The 22,550-nt window shown below is 35.9% G+C and overlaps 1 protein-coding gene and 1 non-coding gene across 8 annotated transcripts in view; one reads left to right on the top strand and one right to left on the bottom strand.

Annotated features, from left to right (window-relative positions):
• The window catches only part of NAALADL2 (N-acetylated alpha-linked acidic dipeptidase like 2), a 1,576,761-nt gene that overhangs the window by 241,141 nt on the left and 1,313,070 nt on the right, over positions 1–22,550 (top strand). The window lies entirely within an intron of this gene.
• LOC133255309 (small nucleolar RNA SNORA56) lies at positions 18,261–18,389 on the bottom strand. Its single transcript, XR_009738920.1, has one exon. It is a non-coding gene; the product is annotated as a small nucleolar RNA SNORA56 (small nucleolar RNA).

Below are 22,550 nucleotides of genomic sequence, written 5' to 3'. Positions count from 1 at the left end.
CTAGCCTGTATCTCTTATCATGAAGTCTTCAAGGTACATTCATGCTGTAGCATGTGATAGGATTTCTTTCTTCTTTTAAGGCTTAATAATATTTCAGAGTGTGTATATATTATATTTTCTTTATCCGTTCATCTTTCAGTGAGCATTTAGATTGCTTCTACCTCTTGACTATTGTGAATAGTGTTTCCGTATCTGATATGTGCATATACATTACCTAAATTTTAATCTAAGGATGTTCTAAACCTTCCTATTAATTAATATAATCCAACAGACCACTGTTATTCTCTGTCCTTTTGGGAATCTGCTTCCTCAACACAGTACATTTTGATATTTACTTTTCCTCTTTCCCACATTGAAGAAGAGCTAAACTTTGCTTCTGTAACTTAAAAGTTTGGAATATAGACATTTCCATACAAGTTTAAAAGTCTAATAGGACTGCATATGCAAAAACAAAAATCTGTTTATCAACCAGGCACTTACCTTGTCAAAAATGTGTAGAAACCGTTACTGATCCAATCAGAATTCATTGTATGTTTATCAAAGGCCTACTGTGGATTAGATTCTATCTATTCTTTAGAAATGAAACAATGAATAAATCAGAAAAAAAAGTGAGTATAAATCATGGTGATGATGATGGTATGTTTATTTGTATAGGACAGTGAGAAAAACTTGCTAATGAGAAAAATAAAGTAGTGAGCATAATTTTATGTAAGATAGGTTGGAAATGTTTAACTGAGGTGACTATTGAGTAAAGACCTAAGGAGGCCAAGGAGTAAACCTTGTGGTGATCTAAGAGAAGAGCGTTCCGGGTGTGAAAGCAGCAAGTGCAAACGTCCTCTAGTAGGAAAAGTCTAGTGAGGAGGACAGTTCAGTTGCTCAGTCGTGTCTGACCCTGTGACCCCATGGACTGCAGCACACCAGGCCTCCCTGTGTTGACCAACTCCTGGAGTTTACTCAAACTCATGTCCATTGAGTCAGTGATGCCATCCAACCTCACTGTTATCAACTGGTGAGGAGGACACTGTGATTCAAAAGATGGGGTGGGAAGAGAGTGAAAAAGGATGAGAGTGGGACACAAATTAAGTCAGGGAGGTCATGGGACTTGTATTTCATTGTAAAGACCTTGAGTTTTACCTTGAGAGAAATGGGGAAACACTGTGGGCTTGTTCGCAGAGTAGTGACACTCTCTGCCACGTGCTTTCACAAAATTCCTCTGGTTACTGTATTGATTGTTTAGTAACTCACTTATGCCCAACTCTTTTGCAACCCCATGGACAGGCTCTCTGTCCACGGGATTTCCGAGGCAAGACTACTGGAGTGGGTTGCCATTTCCTCCTCCAGGGGACCCTCTTGACCCAAGGATTGAACCCACATCTCTGCATCTCCTGCATTGCAGGTGCTTTACCACTGAGCCACTGGAGCCACCTTAAAGGATGATCAGTCTAAACTAATGATATTTGGATTTTTATTTTTTTAATGACAAAAAAGAAACATTTTGATATATGAAAATTAGTCCAATAAAATACTTTCTGCTGGAGGAATTTCAACATAGATCACCAAATATGTTTTACATGTCCTTTATGTAAGGAATTGATCAAACTTTTGGGGCTACTAGGTAAATGCCATCATCTTCCTTTAAGAAACTCATAATTTAACTGTAATAAAAATTCAGTTTGATAATAAAAGTAAAAATAAGTATTATAGGAATTTGGAAGAAGAAACATTTAATTTAGATTGTGGCAATCTGGGTTATCTTCATAGATGGAAATACATTTGATTTGGGTCTTGAAGGAATCATAGAAAATTGGCAAGTTAAAAAGGCACAGAGATGGTATTCCAAAACAAGGCACAAATTTTTTAGTACCTACACTGTAGGTACTAAAAGTGTACAAATAATGTAATCATGAGTGTCTTTGTTTCAAGGGAAAATATCTCAGTTTTACCCAATCACCCTTCCACCCTCCCCAATATATTTTATGGTCTTTCTACTTTTAAACAATTTCCAACATACTACTAAGTTCACTGGAAGGACTGAAGCTGAGGCTGAAACTCCATTACTTTGGCCACCTCATTTGAAGAGCTAACTCATTGGAAAAGACCCTGATGTTGGGAGGGACTGGGGGCAGGAGGAGAAGGGAACCACAGAGGATGAGATGGCTGGATGGGATCACCAACTTGATGCACATGAGTTTGGGTGAACTCTGGGAGTTAGTGATGGATGGGAGGCCTGGTGTACTGTGATTTACGGGGTTGCAAAGAGTCGGACACGATTGAGTGACAGAACTGAACTGAACTGTGTTATTTGCTTTTTGTGGAAAAACTCAGACTTCCCTGTAAGCAATATATTTGCCTTTCTACTGAGACATACTGACCTGCCTCTTGAGAAACCTGTATGCATGTCTGGAAGCAACAGTTAGAACTGGACATGGAAGAACAGACTGGTTCCGAATAGGAAAAGGAGTACATCAAAGCTGTATAATATCACCCTGCTTATTTAATTTATATGCAGAGTACATCATGAGAAACTCTGGGTTGGAGGAAACACAAGCTGGAATCAAGATTGCCAGGAGAAATATCAATAACCTCAGATATGCAGATGACACCACCCTTATGGCAGAAATTGAAGAAGAACTAAAGAGCCTCTTGCCAAAAGTGAAAGAGGAGAGTGAAAAAGTTGGCTTAAGGCTCAACATTGAGAAAACTAAGATCATGGCATCCGTTCCCATCACTTCATGGGAAATAGATGGGGAAAAAGTAGAAATAGTGGCTGACTTTATTTTTCTGGGCTCCAAAATCACTGCAGATGGTGTTTGCAGCCATGTAATTAAAAGACGCTTGCTCCTTGGAAGGAAAGTTATGACCAACCTAGATAGCGTATTAAATAGCAGAGACATTACTTTGTCAACAAAGGTCCGTCTAGTCAAGGCTATTGTTTTTCCAGTAGTCATGTGTGGATGTGAGAGTTGGACTGTGAAGAAGGCTGAACGCCGAAGAATTGATGCTTTTGAACTGTGGTGTTGGAGAAGACTCTTGAGAGTCCCTTGGACTGCAAGGTCTGACCAGTTCATCCTAAAGGAGATCAGTCCTGGGTTTTCATTGAAAGGACTGATGTTGAAGCTGAAACTTCAATATTTTGGCCACCTGATGCAAAGAGCTGACTCACTGGAAAAGACCCTGATGCTGGGAAAGATTGAGGGCAGGAGGAGAAGTGGACGATAGAGGATGAGATGGTTGGATGGCATCAGCGATTCAATGGACATGGGTTTGGGTGGACTCTGGGAGTTGGTGATGGACAGGGAGGCCTGGTGTGCTGCAATTCATGGGGTTGCAAAGAGTTGGACACGACTGAGTGACTGAACTGAACTGAACTGAACTGAGACATAGGAGAAATAGGAAGAGGAAAGTGTTTAGGCTGATGAAGAACATGGATTTGTTTTTCACATTTCACTTTCCTCTTCCTTTTTTCACATTTCACTTTCCTCTTCTTTTTTACTTCCTCTATCCTTTCACTTACTTTCTTTGTCTATACTATTTTGTCTGAGTGTCTTTGCTCACCCCAGAATTTACTGCATGACCCAAATATAATACATAAATGTATGTTATTATTTATGTTTATATATGACTTCATTCTATTTTAACATAGTAACATTTTATAAATTATCAAATTAAAGAAAACATTGTTAGTGTTCCCATTAATTTTGTTTCCTGTGATTTAGTAGTCCTGGGCAGGAAAACTTTTCCCAACTTAATATATTATTATATTAATATATTACAGGTTATATGATACTTAGCTAAATGTAGTTCATTTTTTTAAAATTTATTTATTTATTTTTTAAGATTTTATTTTTTTTTAATTTTATTTTATTTTTAAACTTTACATAATTGTATTAGTTTTGCTAAATATCAAGATGAATCCACCACAGGTATACATGTGTTCCCCATCCAGAACCCTCCTCCCTCCTCCCTCCCCATACCATCCCTCTGGGTCGTCCCAGTGCACTAGCCCCAAGCATCCAGTATCGTGCATCGAACCTGGACTGGCATTTTTAAGATATGATTTAAGTTATAGTATGCTCCTTTCTTGTTTTAATGATTTTTGCTAGGAATTCATAAAAACACTGTGAATTTCCTTTACATTTATTACACAGCAGCTCTTGAGTACATAATGTGACTTTCAAGAGATGGTTTGTTCATTTAGTGACTTTTGCAAATAAGTGTTCTATTTTTAAATTTACCGTTTAGGAGAAAAATACCCAAGGAAGATTTGAGATTATTTCTAGTTATGAAGAGAGATTGTTTAGGGATGACATTTGCACTTGAGAGCTGCTGCAGAAATGGGTTCATCTAGTTAACCTTCATCTGAATTGCAGTCCTCTACTTTATCCTATGAAACAACTGGTGAAGGAGAAAATGTTAATTAGGAAGCTTTTCAAGATTAATTTTTTTCATTTTCAGAAAGTGAAGTGTTCGCCACTTTCCATGTTAAATAAGGTTCCTCGCTTGGCAACATAGGCTTTGCTGCAGTAATTGTGTGCTCCCAGCAAATACTTGATGGTGGAAAAGACAAGTGCAAAAAGCAATTTTTGCAACAGCCAACCAGAACAGCCTGTTCTGTTCCCAATAAATTAATGGATTTAACCTTGCAGCTGTAGCGGTGTTATTATGCAAATATTCTCTGGGTATTATAAAAGCCAACTGATTCTCTATAGAGAAAGTTGTTTCTTTCTTCCTGAAAATTCTAAATGACTAGATAATTGACACATTGTATAACCATGTTAAGTGAAGGAAAAAAAAATATTTTCAGTAAATCGACTGAGTTTCATTTTATGTTCCAATGTTTTCGGCAATTTACTGAGGCTTTTACTTAGAACAATATTATTTAGCACAGTAAATTCAAGTGTCCATAGACAACCACCTAGAAAAAGAAGGAATGAAAAATATTGTATGACTCTTTACTTTGTATTTTGCTGATTTTAATTCATGCAAAAATTAAAATTTGCCTTAATATTATTCAAGTGCAGTGGTCTGGTCATGCTGAATGTCTTCAAAGCATTGTAGTGAATATTTGCATTCTGATTAATGATGGGCTAGAGAATTGTGCCCTAATTATTTGATCAAGTTGATAGCCACTTTGATTTTTAAAGCTGATCTTAGATGTATGCCGCATATAAGACACTTAGAGTTGAAAGTTCACTCTGAGTAATTGACCAGTTGTAAAGATCACTCAGAGTGCTCTTGACTAGATTGAAGTTCCATGGTTAATGAAATCTTTTATGATTTAAAAATATTTAAAAAAGAGAAAGTGTTAGAGTGGGAACAGTGGTGGCTTCATTGTGATAAGGCTCTAGTCATTTGATGGGGAATGGATGAACCTGGGAATTGTTTCAACATTTCATATGATCAATTTGCATATAAAATTTTTGGTTTTGTCATAGCCGGTATTCATACTATGTGAACATTATATTATTAGGTCATATAAAATCAGTTTTTAAAAAGTATACCTTGAAGTGTTTTGTAAACCATTATAGACATATATGCAGATAAGATTATAATTGCAGCTATAAATTTAAAGACTAGTACATTTCAGTTCTGAAGTCCTACCTTTTTGTACTTTTTAAAATTTTAACCTATTACAGATTTCTCCTTTGTATATAAATAACAATGCCAGAGAGTATGTTAAATGAGACAGTATATGTAGAAGAGCCTTGTAAACTTTAACTTTCAGGATAGATATTTTATTATTCTTTAATGATGTTAATCTATGTTTGTTTTTATCTTTCAGTAAATTACTCATAAGTCAGCATTTCACCTCAAATTACTAATTCTTATATTTGTATTCCAAACAAAATATTTAAAAATGTTTATATTGCAGTTTTAAGTGTATCAAGTAGTAAGTCATTACAGAACAATATTTGTAAAAGCTAACAATCATATTTAATAAGTATAACACTGCCATTGCTTTTAAAGACTCTGTTATATATAACTAGATTCACCAAAATTCTTGATTCTTGATACATTTGTTATGTATGCATTTTCTAGCGTACTATCCATCCATTCTTTATTCCTTCCCTGTTTTTATAATACCTCTGTACTCACTATTGAACTTTTACCTATGTAAATGTTTCTCTTCTATCATATCTTTCTGTCTTCCCCTAGTTCTGCAGAGATTCTATCCTGCAATAGCATTTGTGATTTCTTTGCTTTTAACCTTCATAATTTGACATATGTGTTTGTGTCCTTAAACAATATATTATTTAGTTTTGCATGCTTTTGATTTTTGTGATCCAATGTTCAATTTACTCTTGAAACTTTTAAAATTCAACCTTGTATTACTTTGTCATTCATATCATAGTTTTAATCAACATAATTAATATATTAATGCATCATGTTATACATACTAATTCATGTTATTAATTTTCACAGCTGCATTACTTTTGAATGTATCTTTTGTATATACTTTTGAATATATGTCAATATATTCAAAATGATTATATATATATCATGAATATATCTTTACTGATTTAGTTTTTCTCCTGGTAACATTTGTTTTCTTATTTTATATGTGTATATATATATTTCTTTTCTTTTTTATTTCTAATATAGATAGTGCTTATATATAGTCTGTGTGTTCTGTGTGCTCAGTTGCTCAGTCATGTCCAACTCTTTGCGACCCCATGGACTGTAGCCTACCAGGCTCCTCTGTCTATAGGATGTTCCAGTCAAAAATACTGGAGTGGGTTGCCATTTCCTCCTCCAGGGCATCTTTCTGTCCCAGGGATCGAACTCAGGTCTCTTGCATCTCTTGCACTGGCAGGCAGATTCTTTACCACTGTGCCAACGTTTTATGCTTATATACAGTCAATTCTCATTATTTATGGCTGTTATGTTTTATAAAGTTGACTAGAACACTGAATTAGCCAATACTAAATCATTGCCTGGAAAAATACAAGGTTAAGTTCCTAGGAATCTCTGGTCACATTTTCCTTAATTGATCAGTATATAACCTTATATGTGTTTCTGCTTAAACACACCTTATGTGATACATATTGTTGATTCGATTAACACTGAACTCATGGCCAACAGTACTGTAACTCATGACTTATTTCTAACAGATGTATTTTCTCCATAAGCCATATCACAGCTTCTTGTACTTATGAATACCAGATAGCACTTTAGTACTACACTTGGGAGCCATTATAGAAGGCAGAACAAAACAAGAAGCACAGAAATGCAAAGTGTGTAGCACTAAATAGACTGCAGAAAGGACATGTGTTTATAGTATGGGAGTTGTTCAGTCTTAGCTGGGAGTAGGAATGGAGGTACATGTAGGATGGTATAAACTTTTGCCACTCTGTGCACGCACTTATCTTTGAATGACAACAAAGACACAGCAGGATACAAATAAATTTTAAAGAGTAACTGAATTCATAAACACAAAATTCATGAATAAAGAGGATAGATCATATATGTTTTTCTTAAGTGCTCCTCTCAAATACTAGCTTGGTAAAAGTCGGATTCCTGAGCTCAGACCCCGAGATTCTGATTTAGTAATCTGGGGTGGGATCTGAGATTTTGGATTGCTAACTAGTTTTGGGGTGATGCTAATGATGCCGGTTCTTGGAACACACTTTTCATTGTTCTTTTTAGTGATCAGGTATAACAACTCTCTAAGGAATATGCCTTCCTGAAGTTGCCTTTCAAAATGGGGAGGTCCAAGATATGAAGTTAAACTATCAAAATTTTTATAAATGTTGTTTTTTAGGTTGTTGTTAATACAATCACCACACAAACACACAAAATATATTATAACAGTGGAAAATAAGAGAAAGGATTATTATTTGCAGATGATTCAATCAGAGATTTGGAAAATTAATAATTGGTTAAAACACATAAATGAGTAAAGTAAATAGATTCAAGGGAAAATATTTATATATTAAACCTATTTTTTTTACCATCATGAAATATTAAAAAATTGAAATAAAAAAGCTTGTTCATAATAATGAAACAAGTTTTAAAACAGTTAAAAACATTTTACTGTTTTACACAAATGGTCTAGAATCACAAAGTTGACTTTATAATATTATTAAAGAATATAAAATTTTTGAATAATTATAGACACTTAATTGCTGTGAAAACATTCTATATTTCTAAATGGAGTGATTTAACACACTTTAGAACCAGTCCCAACTTTTTAAGGTGACATATCATCCTATTTCTGAGGTTTAAGAAAATCTTGGGAGGAGGAGAGATCAAGATGTCAGAGTAGGAGGACACTGGGGACTCACCTCCCCTCCTGAAAAACATCAAAACTATAACTATGTATAAAGTGACTCTTGCCGAAATCAACCTGGTGACCAGCAGAGCTCTTCAAAAACAGGTCTGTAAAGAAAGAGTCCACATGGACTCCTGTAGGAAGGGAAGAGAAGCAGTCTGGTTAGGACCTACATCCCTAGTAGAGGACAGAGAGAGGAGAGAGATATCCCAGGCTTGGGGATCCTTCCTTAAGAGTGATGGGTTTGAGCTGGATATTAGACATCACAGTTCTGCGGTCCCAATCGACATGGGGAGATGAGCCCTCTTAGCTGGTTTAAAAACCAATAAGAATTACCATAGGGCTATAAGAAAACCAGACTTATGTTTTTTCTACCTGGTTCTGGCTCTAGTCCCTCGAACTCCATCCATACCTCGCACCAAGGTAGACAAAGCAGCCCCCTAAGGAAGACACAGCTCCCTAAGGAAGACATAGCCCATGTTACTTAAGATCTAGTTCTCCCACCAAAACCACTGACATGCACAGATTGCATAGAAAAGCTCTCATACAAGAACTTGCTTTCAATGCTGGGAAATTAGGTTATTATTTCTCCTAATGTCCTACAGATAACAAAAGTCAAAATGAGAAGACAGAGAAATAAGTTTGACACAAAAGAACTAAAGAAAAACCCCAATGAAACAGATAAATAATTTACCTGAAAAAGAGTTGAAAGTAACAGTAATAAGAACACTAACTGAACTGTGGAAAAGAATAGATGAATTCAGTGGGAATTTTAACAAACAACCAGAAAATATAAAAAAGAACCAGTCAGAGCTGATGTATACAAAAACTGAAATGAAAAAGTACACTAGAGGAAATTAAAAGCAGTTTAAGAGATACAGAAAAATACATAAACAATCTGGAAGGTAGAATACTAGAAATCACCCAATTGGAACAGCAAAAAGAAAAACAAGTATTAAAAAATGAGAACAGATTAAGGAACTTCAGTACAACATCAAACATACTAACATTTGCATTTACAGGGTACCAGAAGTAGAAGAGATTAAAAAAAAAAAAGCAGCAGTAAAAGTTTTTCTGGAACTTACTTGCTTTTTTGATGATCCAACAGATGTTGGCAATTTGATCTCTGGTTTCTCTGCCTTCTCTAAATCCAACTTGAATATCTGGAAGTTCACGGTTGATCTATAGTTGAAGCCTGGCTTGGAGGATTTTAAGCATTACTTTGCTAGCATGTGAGATGAGTGCAATTGTGCAGTAGTTTGAACATTCTTTGGCATTGCCTTTCTTTGGGATTGGAATGAAAACTGACCTTTTCCAGTCCCGTGGCCACTGCTGAGTTTCCCAGATTTGCTGGCATATTGAGTGCAGCACTTTCACAGCATCATCTTTTACGATTTGAAATAACTGGAATTCCATCACCTCCACTAGCTTTGTTCGTAGTGATGCTTCCTAAGGCCCACTTGACTTCACATTCCAGGATGTCTGGCTCTAGGTGAGTGATCACATCATCGTGGTTATCTGCGTCATGAAGATCTTTTTCTGTATAGTTCTTCTGTGTATACTTGCCACCTCTTCTTAATATCTTCTGCTTCTCTTAGGTCCATACCCTCTATGTCTTTTATTTTGCCCTTCTTTGCATGAAATGTTCCCTTGGTATCTCTAATTTTCTTGAAGAGATCTTTCCCATTCTACTGTTTTCTTCTATTTATTTGCATTGATCACTTTGGATCATTGAGGAAGCCTTTCTTATCTCTCCTTGCTGTTCTTTGGAAGTCTGCATTCAGATGGGTATATCTTTCCTTTCTCCCTTGTCTTAGCTTCTCTTCTTTTCTATTTGTAAGGCCTCCTCAGGCAACCATTTTGCCCTTTTGCATTTCTTTTTCTTGGGGATGGTCTTGATCCCTGACTCCTATACAATGTCATGAACCTCTGTCCATAGTTCATCAGGTATTCTATCTACCAGATCTAACCCCTTCAATCTATTTGTCACTTCCACTGTATAATCAAAAAGAATTTGATTTAGGTCATACCTGAATGGTCTAGTGGTTTTCCCTACTTTCTTCAATTTAAGTCTGCATTTGGCAATAAGGAGTTCATGATCTGAGCCACAGTCAGCTCCTAGTCTTGTTTTTGCTGACTGTATAGAACTTCTCCATCTCTGGCTGCAAAGAATATAATCAGTCTGATTTTGGTATTGACCATCTGGTGATGTCCATGTGTAGAGTCATCTCTTGTGTTGTTGGAAGAGGGTGTTTGCTCTGACCAGTGCATTCTCTTGGAAAAACTCTGTTAGCTTTTGCCCTGCTTCATTTTGTATGCATATATATATATATATATATATATATATATATATTCTTTTTCCTTCTTTTCCATTATAGGTTATTACAAGCTATTAAATGTAGTTCCCTGTGCTATAAAGCAGGTCCTTATTGTTTGCCTACTTACTTTGTTATTTACAAGATGCAGAGGGACTCTTTGTTCAACCTTTACAGTTTTAATGTAATCCCTATTAAAACACCATGAGTTTCTCAGAACTAGATCAAGTAATCCTAAAATCTGTGTCAAATCACAGAAGATCCTGAGTAGGCAAAGTAGTTGGGAGAAAAAAGAATAAAGCTAGAAGTATTATGCTCCTTAACTTTAGGCTTTAATACAAAGTTATAATAATCAAAACATAAGGATTGTGGAACAAAAGCAGACATCTAAATCAAGGAACAGTACAGAGAGCCTGGAAATAAATCTATGCAAATATAGTCAATTAATCTATGACAAAGTAGGCAAAAATAAAAATGAGGAAAAGACAGTCTCTTCAATAAGTAGTGTTGGGGAAACTGGAAGTAACATATAAAGAAAAAAATTAGAACATTTTCTCACACCATATACAAAAGTAAACTCAAAATGGATTAAAGGTCAAATGTAAAACTGGAAACCATAAAATGTCTTGAAGAAAATGTAAGCAATATACTCTTTTATATAAGTCTGAGCAATTACCTTTTTGAATCTCTCACCGCTGACAAGGGAAACAAAGGCAAAAGTAAAAGCAAAAATCAGCAAAAGCTTTTTCATAGCAAAAGAAACCAACAAAATGAAAAGGTAAATTTGAGTGAGAGAATATATTTGCATATGATATATCTGATAAAGGGTTACTATCTAAAAGATATACAGAGATTATGCAATTCAATATAAGACAAGCATCTTGATTAAAAAATTGGCAAAAAACCTCAATAGACATTTTTTCAAAGAAGACAGAGCATTAAAAGATGCTGCCTGGGGAGCTGCAGTCCATAGGATCGCAAAGAGTCAGACACAATTGAGTGACTAAACAACAAAAATGTCACAACTATACATCAGTGAAATGCAAATTGAAATCACAGTGAGATATCACCTTACATCTCTCAGAATAGCTCTTGTTAAAAAGACAACAAATAATAAATGTTTATATGATGAGGAGAAGAGACCCTCATGCACTGTTAGTGGGAATGCAAATCAGTAGAGTGACTATGGAGAACACTATGGAGTTTCCTCAAAATTTAAAAGTAGAACTACTATATGATCTAGCAAATCCACTCCTGCATATATATTTGAAGAAAATGAAAACACTAATTAGAAAAGATACATGCACCCCAACATTCACAGCAACACTTTTTACACTACTCAAGAGGTTCAATTCAGTTCAGTTCAGTCATTCAGTCATGTCCAGCTCTTTGCGACCCCATGGACTGCAGCATGCCAGGCTTCCCTGTCCATCTCCAACTCTCAAAGCTTGTCCATCAAGTCAGTGATGCTATACAACCATCTCATCCTCTGTTGACCCCTTATTCTCCTGCCTTCAATCTTTCCCAGCATCAGGGTCTTTTCCAATGAGTCAGTTCTTTGCATCAGGTGGCCAAAGTATTGGAGTTTCAGCTTCAGCATCAGTCCTTCCACTGAATATTCAGGACTGATTTCCATTAGGATGGACTGGTTGGATGTCCCTGCAGTCCAAGGGATTCTGAAGTCTTTTCCAACATCACAGTTCAAAAGCATCAATTCCTCAGTGTTCAGCTTTCTTTATAGTCCAACTCTCACATCCATACATGACTACTGGAAAACCATAGCTTTGACTAGATGGACCTTTGTTGACAAAGTAATGTCTCTGCTTTTGAATATGCTGTCTAGGTTGGTCATAACGTGTCTTCCAAGGGACAAGTGTCTTTTAATTTCATGGCTGCAAACACCATCTGCAGTGATTTTGGAGTCTCCAAAAATAAAGTCTCTCACTGTTTTCATTGTTTCCCCATCTATATGCCATGAAGTGATGGACCAGATGCTACGATCTTAGTTTCCTGAATGTTGAGTTTTAAGCCAACTTTTTCACTCTCCCCTTTCACTTTCATCAAGAGGCTCTTTAGTTCTTTTTCGCTTTCTGCCATAAGGGTGCTGTCATCTGCATATCTGAGGTTATTGATATTTCCCCAGGCAATCTTGATTCCAGCTTGTGCTTCATCCAGCCTGGCATTTTTCATGATGTACTCTGCATATAAATTAAATAAGCAGGTTGACAATATACAGCCTTGATGTACTCCTTTCCCAAATTGGAACCAGTCTGTTTTTCCATGTCCAGTTCTAACTGTTGTTTCTTGACCTACATACACATTTCTCAGGAGGCAGATAAGGTGTTCTGGTATTCCCATCTTTTGAAGAATTTTCCACAGTTCGTTGCAATATGCCAAGACATAGATACAACCAAAATGTTCATAAACATATGAATGGATAAATAAGCGGTGGGATTATATATATATATATATATATATATATATATATATATAATGGAATATTACTCAGCCATAAAAAGGAATGAAAATTTTGCCATTTGGAACAACATGGGTGTACCTGGGGAGATTTATGCTTCGTGAGGTAAGTCAAACAAAGAAATAAAAATATAAGTGAAGTATAAATTCACTTATACGTGAAATCTAAAAAATAAAACAAATGAGTATAACATATCAAAAACAGATTCATAGATACAAAGAACAAACTCCTGGTTACCAGTATAGAGAGAGGTGGAGGGAGTGAAAAGATAGGGGATGGTATGCAAGGAGATCCAACCAGTCCATTCTGAAGGAGATCAGCCCTGGGATTTCTTTGGAAGGAATGATGCTAAACTGAAACTCCAGTACTTTGGCCAACTCATGCGAAGAGCTGACTCATTGGAAAAGACTCTGATGCTGGGAGGGATTGGGGGCAGGAGGAGAAGGGGATGACAGAGGATGAGATGGCTAGATGGCATCACTGACTCGATGGATGTGAGTCTGAGTGAACTCCGGGAGTTGGTGATGGACAGGGAGGCCTGGCTTGCTGCAATTCATGGGGTCACGAAGAGTCGGACACGACTCAGAGACTGAACTGAACTGAACTGAATTGAATTAAGTTACAAACAACTAGGTATAAAATACGGAGAAGGTGATGGCACCCGACTCCAGTACTCTAGCCTGGAAAACCCCATGGACGGAGGAGCCTGGTAGGCTGCAGTCCACAAGGTCTCGAAGAGTCAGACACTACTGAGCAACTTCACTTTCACTTTTCACTTTCATGCATTGGAGAAGGAAATGGCAACCCACTCCAGTGTTCTTGCCTGGAGAATCCCAGGGACAGGGGAGCCTGGTGGGCTGCCGTCTATGGGGTCGCAGAGAGTCAGACACGACTGAAGCGACTTAGCAGTAGCTGTAGCAGCAGGTATAAAATAAGTAAGATACAAGGATATAATATATAGCACAGCAAACTAACAAATATGTTATAATAACTTTAAATATAATTTATAAAAATATCAAGTATTATGTTGTATGAAAGTGAAAGTCACTCAGTCTTGTCTGACTCTTTGCAACCCCATGGACTATATAGTCCATGGAATTCTCCAGGCCAGAATACTGGAGTGGGTAGCCTTTCCCTTCTCCAGGGAATCTTCCCAACCCAGGGGATCAACCCAGGTCTCTCACATTTCAGGTGAATTCTTTACCAGCTGAGCCACCAGGGAAGCCCAATATGTTGTATATCTGAATCTAATATTACATTGTAAATCAACTATTTGCCTATTTTTTGTTCATTTGCTAAGTCGTATCCAACTCTTTGCAACCCCATGGACTTCAGCATGCCCGGCCTCCTTGTTCCTCTGTATCTCCTGGAGTTTGCCTGAGTTCATGTCTGTTGAGTCTGTGAGGCTATCTAACTATGTCATCCTCTGGCGCCTTCTTCTCCTTTGCCTTCAGTCTTTCCTAGCATCAAGGTCTTTTCCAATGAGTCAGCTGTACTTTAATAAAAATATCTTAATAAAAAAGGCATGGGGGGGATACAGTGCACTGTTTGCATTTGTTACTTAAAGGTGGTGGGACAGGAATTGGTATGGAATGCTATGGAATTGCTATGCTTTTTACATCTTTATTGGGTTGTTTCAATAAGCTTTTTACTTTAGTCAAAATTTAGTAGAAATTTTTTGTAAGTATATATGAACTTTGGAAGCAAATAGACTCTATACTCATTGTGCTTATTCTTTATTTACTAGTTAGATTGAGAAATTCGCTTGACCTGCCTTATCCTCAATTTCTATGTACTTAAAGTGTGGATGATAATGATTATTCCCTTCATGTGGTTGATGTGAGGATTAAATGAGCTGTATGAAAATTCAAGAGCATAAATAATTTGACAGAGTGTACACCCTTAGTCCGTGGAAATCATTCTGTCTTGTATAAAAGGGGCATTAATCTAATAGTGCTCTTTGCCCAATCTGCTTATGTCTATTTAACAGTTTCCCCAGGAAGTTAGGGCTTCCCTGGTGGCTCAGAGGTTAAAGTGTCTGCCTGCAATGCGGGAGAGCTGGGTTCAGTCCCTGGGGCGGGAACATCCCCTGGAGAAGGAAATGGCAACCCACTCCAGTATTGCCTGAAGAATCCCATGGATGGAGGAGCCTGGTGGGCTACAGTCCACGGGGTTGCAAAGAGTCAGACACCACTGAGCGACTTCACTTTCACTTTCCAGGAAGTTATGGTATAGGGGAAAGGACTGTTTATGATCTTAAAGGGATGGAGAACTGAATTTAGTAAGATTGGAGGTAGGACTGACATAGCATTGTGTAAGTAATAATGTCTTAAAAAATAATTGATAGTCAAGCTGTTATTTAGTTAATCTTCATAAATTTTTTTCATAGGCAGCCTGACAAATTTACACTGTGACCAATTATAAAATGATTGTTAAGCCAGTCAAGCTGTCAGAGTTGAAATGTTGCTATATCTTGAGTTACATGGGTACATGTATTTTGTTAATTTATCTAAAATGCATTAGACTTCTGGCATATGACTAGAAATTTATTTTGGGAAAAGATGCAATCTCTTAGTGCTTCCTGCTTGTCCATAATAGCTTGATGAAATATGCACTTGAGATAGAGATTCTCATCTTTGAAATGCTTGGAGTTTGAGAGCACTCAATCTTTAGAGCTTGACCACTGGCATATCATTTAACTTCATGTATTAGTTAGTGTGTTTTTGTTCTTTTTCAACATATCTCATTCTTGAAGCACACTAAAGAAGGTAACTACATATTTCCTACTGAGGGATAATGTCACAATTTCAGTTTGTAATTAAAAATTGCTTCATAGCGATTCCTTTTACAGTATTTCAAAGTGTTATTGAAACTTGTTTTGTTCCCTTTCATAGATTTAAATGCACTTTGATTGCATCATTTGTGATATATATTTAGCCTTAAAGTTAATTTTCCATTTGAAAGCACCTGAACATTTGAAAGGGAGTGTGTTTCTTTTTTTTAATTCAAGCTGCCAGATGTTAGGTAAACGTATGGATATGGAGAGCTCTGTGGTAGGTATCATTTGAGGATCGTTTGCCCTGTGTCTTCCTTTGTTTCTTTCTCCAAGCGTGTTCCAGTGTCTCTTTTCAAAATGACTCACTCCCATTCAGAAGCGCACTATTTAAGTGTATTTGATTTTGATTTTATTGTTCTGTTTCTTTATGTGTTTTGACAGTTGTCTGAAAACAGATATTCAAGAAAGGACTCCTGATTTCACCCAAATATTACAGTTTTACAATTTATTTGACCATAATTCTGTGAAGAAATGTATCATTATTATAGTTTATTTTCCTTATTTTACTTTAAATTTGAAAGTCTAAACTCAACTAGTAATGTCTGCTTTTGGCTATTTTTGCCATGTTCAAAATAACATGCTACCTGGAAAATAATATGATATTACTTGGTCATGAGATTAAAAAAAAAAAAAGGATGTGATAAACTGTGTAAATAGATCATTCACTGAAGTAATGCTTTAAAGTACCCAAACTAGATGCTGTGTGTACTGGTGAGGAAAAACAGACATAGAACTCACATATACAGGAGTAGTCTTGTATATCTTATGTTCTAGTGGGGATACTAATATTAATCAGATAAGATCACACCAACACATAGAGGGGAAAAGCAATTTCCTTATAGTCCATTGGATGGACTGGATTTAGGTAAGTATGGAGAAGAGTAAATTGTATTTCAGGTAAATGGCGCAGAGTAAGTAGGAGGCACTGAGGGATTGAGGGAATGCCTAATAAATGGGCTCTGAGAGACATGGGGAGAAGCAAGAAGAGATGAGGGAAGTAAGCAGGGGCTAGGCAATCCTGCAGGAAATTACAACTGTGACTAGAGGAGAACGAATACCTGGTACTTAGAATTCAGTGACTGTTAGATTAATTTTTAATGTCAGTACATACCCATGTCAGTTTTTAACATTACCTGGGATTTCCATGTTTAACATACACATACACACCTTGCTACATATACAAATTTAAGACAAACTTTTACAATTATATTGGTGATTAAGAAGAGCACAATTATTTTATATGGTATAAATATAGATGTCATCTAAATCATTACACTTTCTCCCTTAGAAACTTAATGACAATTGTAGCTAGCCAGTTCAAGATGAACCCAAACATTACTTTTTATATTAAAATTCAACTATCTCTCCATGGTTTCAACTATATGATTATACTTTGTATATCATAGTAGAATATTAAATTAATTCCCATCATTTTAAACTAATGACTAATTTAAATTTTAGTCTGTAATTAATTTTCATAGCTCATAGAAAAAATACTGAACATCTTACTAAGTTGCAGGTGAACAAGCTCTCCTCTTACTGAACACAAGAACTCCATGATATTAGCAGCAGGAATGTATATCAGGCATTAGGTCTTCAGAATGCTTCCATCTATCATGGAATAGTTCTTTAGCTCCTTCTAAAAATAGCTCCTCACTGTTGCTGTTCTCTTTATTATTATATGTAGCTTATATGTAGGGTGTTTCATTTCTAAAATTGAAGACAATTATTATCTTGGTAATTGGGTATACTCCTCTGTGGGGGTATTAGCATTTAAATCTGTCAGCATCAGTTATTGATTGTTTTCAGGGTCAACATTAGAAGCACCACCAATAATCTCAGTACAATATAATGCTGCGCATGGTGCAAAGTATTTATTGGCTGAGTTGAACCCTCTAATGTCAAGGGGAAAGCATAGTTAATAGGATAAGTACTTTTAGTGATATGGGAGCAGATATAGCAAATAGACTCATGATATTTATATGTCTTAATCATATTATTTTTTCTTTTATAATGTGCTGACATGAGAAATCATTTTCTATATTTTTCTCAGTTAAGGTTTTAATTTCTTCTTCCAGCTGACAGAGTGCTTAAAGTGGTCTCCACTACTTAGAACCATTTCCACTTTTATGTTCTTCTTCTTTTTTTGGTGGTGTCATTGTCCCCATCTCCAGGCTCACCTGCACTCTCTAGAGGAGCTTTGGCCTTCTTGCCCTTCTTTTCTTTTCTTTCTTGACCAACCATGGAGCTACTGGAGAGGTTTTGTCACTCTCACTCTCTTGTTTCCTGATTTGGAGTTTTTATGCGTTAGCAACTGTCTGGGGGCTTTTACTGCTTTGGCCATGACCTCTCTCTGGCAGGTAACATATGGCAACTCCAAAGTCACCATGAAAACACTGATCCTAGACAGAAGAACTAACCACTTAACTATTGCAGATTGACTCCCTATAGAATCTCACAAGCCAGACTGGAAAGGGATAACTGCTGCTTTTTCTATTTTACATTCTATATTTTATCCTTGTGAAAACAAATATTTAAAAATATATTAATTTAAATTATTTTATATTTTATACTTATTCTGACATACCTGCTTGGTGTTAGACTCAAAAAGAAGCCCAAAATGTCCACTTCAATAAGAAATTCAAGATAAAGAGAAATTTAACCAGAGTCAAATATTGAATATATTTAATTTTAACATAAAAGTTAAACCTATTGTTACCACATTATTTTTTCTAGTTTTAGTGTACTTTATTTCAAAATTGCATATAGTAAGAGTGTCAGAATAAGTTAAGAAGAAAAAAGAATAAATAATATAAAAATTTTCAAATATTATACAAACTTTAGTACCCCAATACAATTATAATTTATAAATATTTATAAATAGAGATACTGCTATAGATAGATATAGATTATGTATGTTTGTATGTAATTAAATACATTTATTTTTAACATTTTTAAGCCTTTTATTATTTTCTGAACTTTTTGCTTTAGCACTAGAGACTAATATTCATCATATTGTGCATGCAAATTAAACTGAAAATGAGAATCTGTTTTTTCAGAGCAATAGAATATTCAATGCTTGGGTTGTCTACAATAGCTTTGATTTTTAAGATTATATTAGGGAGAGTTTTTAAATAAACATTTATATTCATTTTAATTTTTAATTTAATTTTTATTAGATTTCAATACATTAAATTTAGGGAATATCCCCTAGAGAAGGAAATGACAACCCACTCCAGTATTCTTAGTTGGGAAGCCCTGTGGACAGAGGAGTCTGGCAGGCTACAGTCCGTGGTGTCACAAAGAGTCAGACCAGACTTAGGAAGTAAACAATGACAACCATGACTAATATGGCAGCTCATTGAAGAGAGACTATCTTTCACAATTTTGTTCTATAATTTACATTTATAGATAGTATCTGGGAAGTCATATTGTTGATTAACGGAGTGGTTCTTTTATAATTCAATACATACTCCTGATCAAAATTCTTTGAAAACCATGAATGGAATTTTGTTTTCTTATCCTTGTAAGGAACTTGACTGAAACTAACAAGGTATATCATGTTTAACAGTGAAACATTAGGTAAATTCCTATTAAGTCAGAAAGAAAAACAAGGGTTTTCTTGTTACCTGGCCACTGTGATAAAGAGTAATTTAGTTGTGGATTGTTATTCGTAATTAAAATATGTTGTTTTCTTCTTACTCTAGAAATAGTTCCTGGAGACAGTGCTTTGTAAGGGCAAAAATTAATTTTGGAGTTTGAATCCAGCATTAACCATTTAAACTTGTTTGAAGACAGTTAACATATTTTCTTCAGAATCGTTATCTATAAATGAGTTACAATAACAACAACAACAGAAATCTCTGTCACAGTTGTGAAAAGAACACCCTGAAGATAACATGAAAGGACTTTATAAGTAGCAGGGCAATGATTACTAACAGAAATAATGAAAACACTAAGCATAATATTTATTTTTTGCTAATTATGAAAACTCATTTTATTTCCCCTCATTCTGCTTGTCCATATTATTTAGTATTCTCTCTAAATATGTCACATTTTTTTCCACTCTGCCTTGACATTTGTTAGTTTTTCCCCTATTGCCCTTTTTCTATTTTCTCTGTTCATTAAAGTAGTCCTCAGCCCTCAAGATCCATAAGAATACCAATTATCCTGTGTGCTGCTGCTGCTGCTAAGTCGCTTCAGTTGTGTCCGACTCTGTGCGACCCTATAGACGGCAGCCCACCAGGCTCCCCGTCCCTGGGATTCTCCAGGCAAGAATACAGGAGTGGGTTGCCATTTCCTTCTCCAATGCATGAAGGTGAAAAGTGAAAGTGAAGTCACTCAGTCCTGTCCGACTCTGAGCGACCCCATGGACTGCAGCCTACCGGGCTCCTCCGTCCATGGGATTTTCCAGGCAAGAGTACTGGAGTGGGGTGCCATTGCCTGTGTATTACTCTTTAAATTCCCCACTCCTGCTTTCTTTTCTAGTTGGAGCAATCTCTTCCTCTTGTGCCCATTATGGAGCTTGTAGTACTCTTTTTATTAATTACTATTTTTGTTTGCCTCTAAATCCCTTGCTTCCCCAGTGTAGTCTGTTAATCAGCAGTATGGACATCACCAGGGAGCTTGTTAGAAGTGCAGAATTCTAGGCTACACCCCAGACCAAGATCCCTGGGTGATACCCAGGCATATCACTGTTTGAGAAGAACTGCCCTAATTCATTACACACTCCTTGAGGCAGAGGCATGGTAAAGGGACAGCTTCCTGTCTTGCTGTAGTACCCTTCACAAGACTATACATTGTACAATGCTTTACATATAATAGGTGTGCAGTAAATGGGTGTTGAGTTGAATTTTATTTTTATTATTTGAGGTCAGAAAAATCCTATTTAGGAAAGTTCAAATGTTAGGACAGGCTGTTCTAAAGTGAGAGCAAGAAGAAAGCTATTCTTTATTGATGCTACTCACATTAACTAATCAATATTTCTTGGTCATCAACTACTACTGTACTTTTTCATGCATAAAATATTAGTATGGATCCTTGATCTTATAAAAAAAAAAGATCTTCAATCTAACCTTCACCTTCAAAAAATTCATTTAGATAACTGAATCGTAATATGGCTGCTTTGTCATCCTTGTAAATATTTAATATATGCTATTGGAAGTCATGACAGAACTTTAAGGCATTGTACATTCAAAATGACTGGTAAATATCAAGATGTGATTTCATTAAATTATTTAAACAGATCAATCCATCACTTGTCCTAATTGTCTATAGAATAGTAAATAATTTCATAAGCATCCTTTTCTGATTTATAGTTGAAGATGATTTTATACAGTAAGAGATTTTCTTTTCCAGTGTGTGATTTAAATCGTGATATTTTTCTTTTATGTGTTTAATTTATTGTACTTTTCTGTGTAGAATTTCATCAAAAATTTAAGTGTTATGAGTACCATTAAGTCATTTTTGCCTGCCTGTACTCACTGATTGCTGTGGATTAAATTAGGCACATCTTTAATTGTAGGTGGTTTCTTTCCATTGCCTAGAAAGTTGAAATGTGCTTCTCTTACTATCAGCTGATATGTGCTTTGGGAATAGAAACTAATTTTAACATTAGCCCAAGCAAAATGTAATTAGGACGGCTAATCTGCTGAAAAGTACCCCCAGCTAAAATCTCTTTTTTATGTAATGCCATTTTAATGGAAATGGCATTTTTATGAAATGCAAGTGACAAAGACATGAATGATGCCTGTGAGCCTTTAATTTTGTGTGTTTCCTAATTTATTAGAAAAGGGTGAATAGAAACACTCCACTCCTACCATTTTGGATATGAAATAGATTTTTAAGGTAGAATTCTTACTGTAAGCACTCACTTTTACTTAAAATAATTTTTTAAAATACCAAACCTAGGTTCTAATTGATTCTTTAAAAGGGCAATGTGTATGTGTGTGTGTGTGTAACATGACAATCATTAGTAGAAGGGCTTTGGGAATTATGTTTTCTCATTACTGTGGATGATTGAAATTGACTTTGCATATGCGACTTTCCTTTCATTTTCTTTTAAGAATAGATACTCTGAATTTACTATTTGGATATTAAGGGCAATTAAAGAGATTAATAATTCTCTTAGAAATAACAAATAATATTGATACCACAAGCTATGAGTTCTTATTTTATGCTGGAAACTATGCTAAGTATTTCAGGCTTTTCTCACTTGATGCTGTAACAATTTTGTGAGAATACTCTCATTGCATAGATTATGAAGACTCAAGTTCAGGGACATTGAGACACCTAGTAAATGAATGGACCAGCTAGGATTTTATTCCCTTTTGGCCTAAAGCCAATTTAATATTCTTAAAATAGGCTCTAGATTCTCAATAAAAATATTTGTTTCTTAATACTGTGCTGCTGCTGCTGCTGCTAAGTCACTTCAGTCGTGTCCGACTCTGTGTGACCCCATAGATCTCAGCCCACCAGGCTCTGCCGTCCCTGGGTTTCTCCAGGCAAGAATACTGGAGTGGATTGCCATTTCCTTCTCCAATGTATGACAGTGAAAAGTGAAAGAGAAGTCCCTCAGTCGTGTCCAACTCTTCTCGGCCCCATGGACTGCAGCCTACCAGGCTCCTCCGTCCATGGGATTTTCCAGGCAAG

The sequence above is a fragment of the Bos javanicus genome, chromosome 1 (assembly GCF_032452875.1).
Source record: "Bos javanicus breed banteng chromosome 1, ARS-OSU_banteng_1.0, whole genome shotgun sequence".
Lineage (NCBI taxonomy): Eukaryota > Metazoa > Chordata > Mammalia > Artiodactyla > Bovidae > Bos > Bos javanicus.
This window is presented reverse-complemented; position numbering and strand designations above follow the sequence as displayed.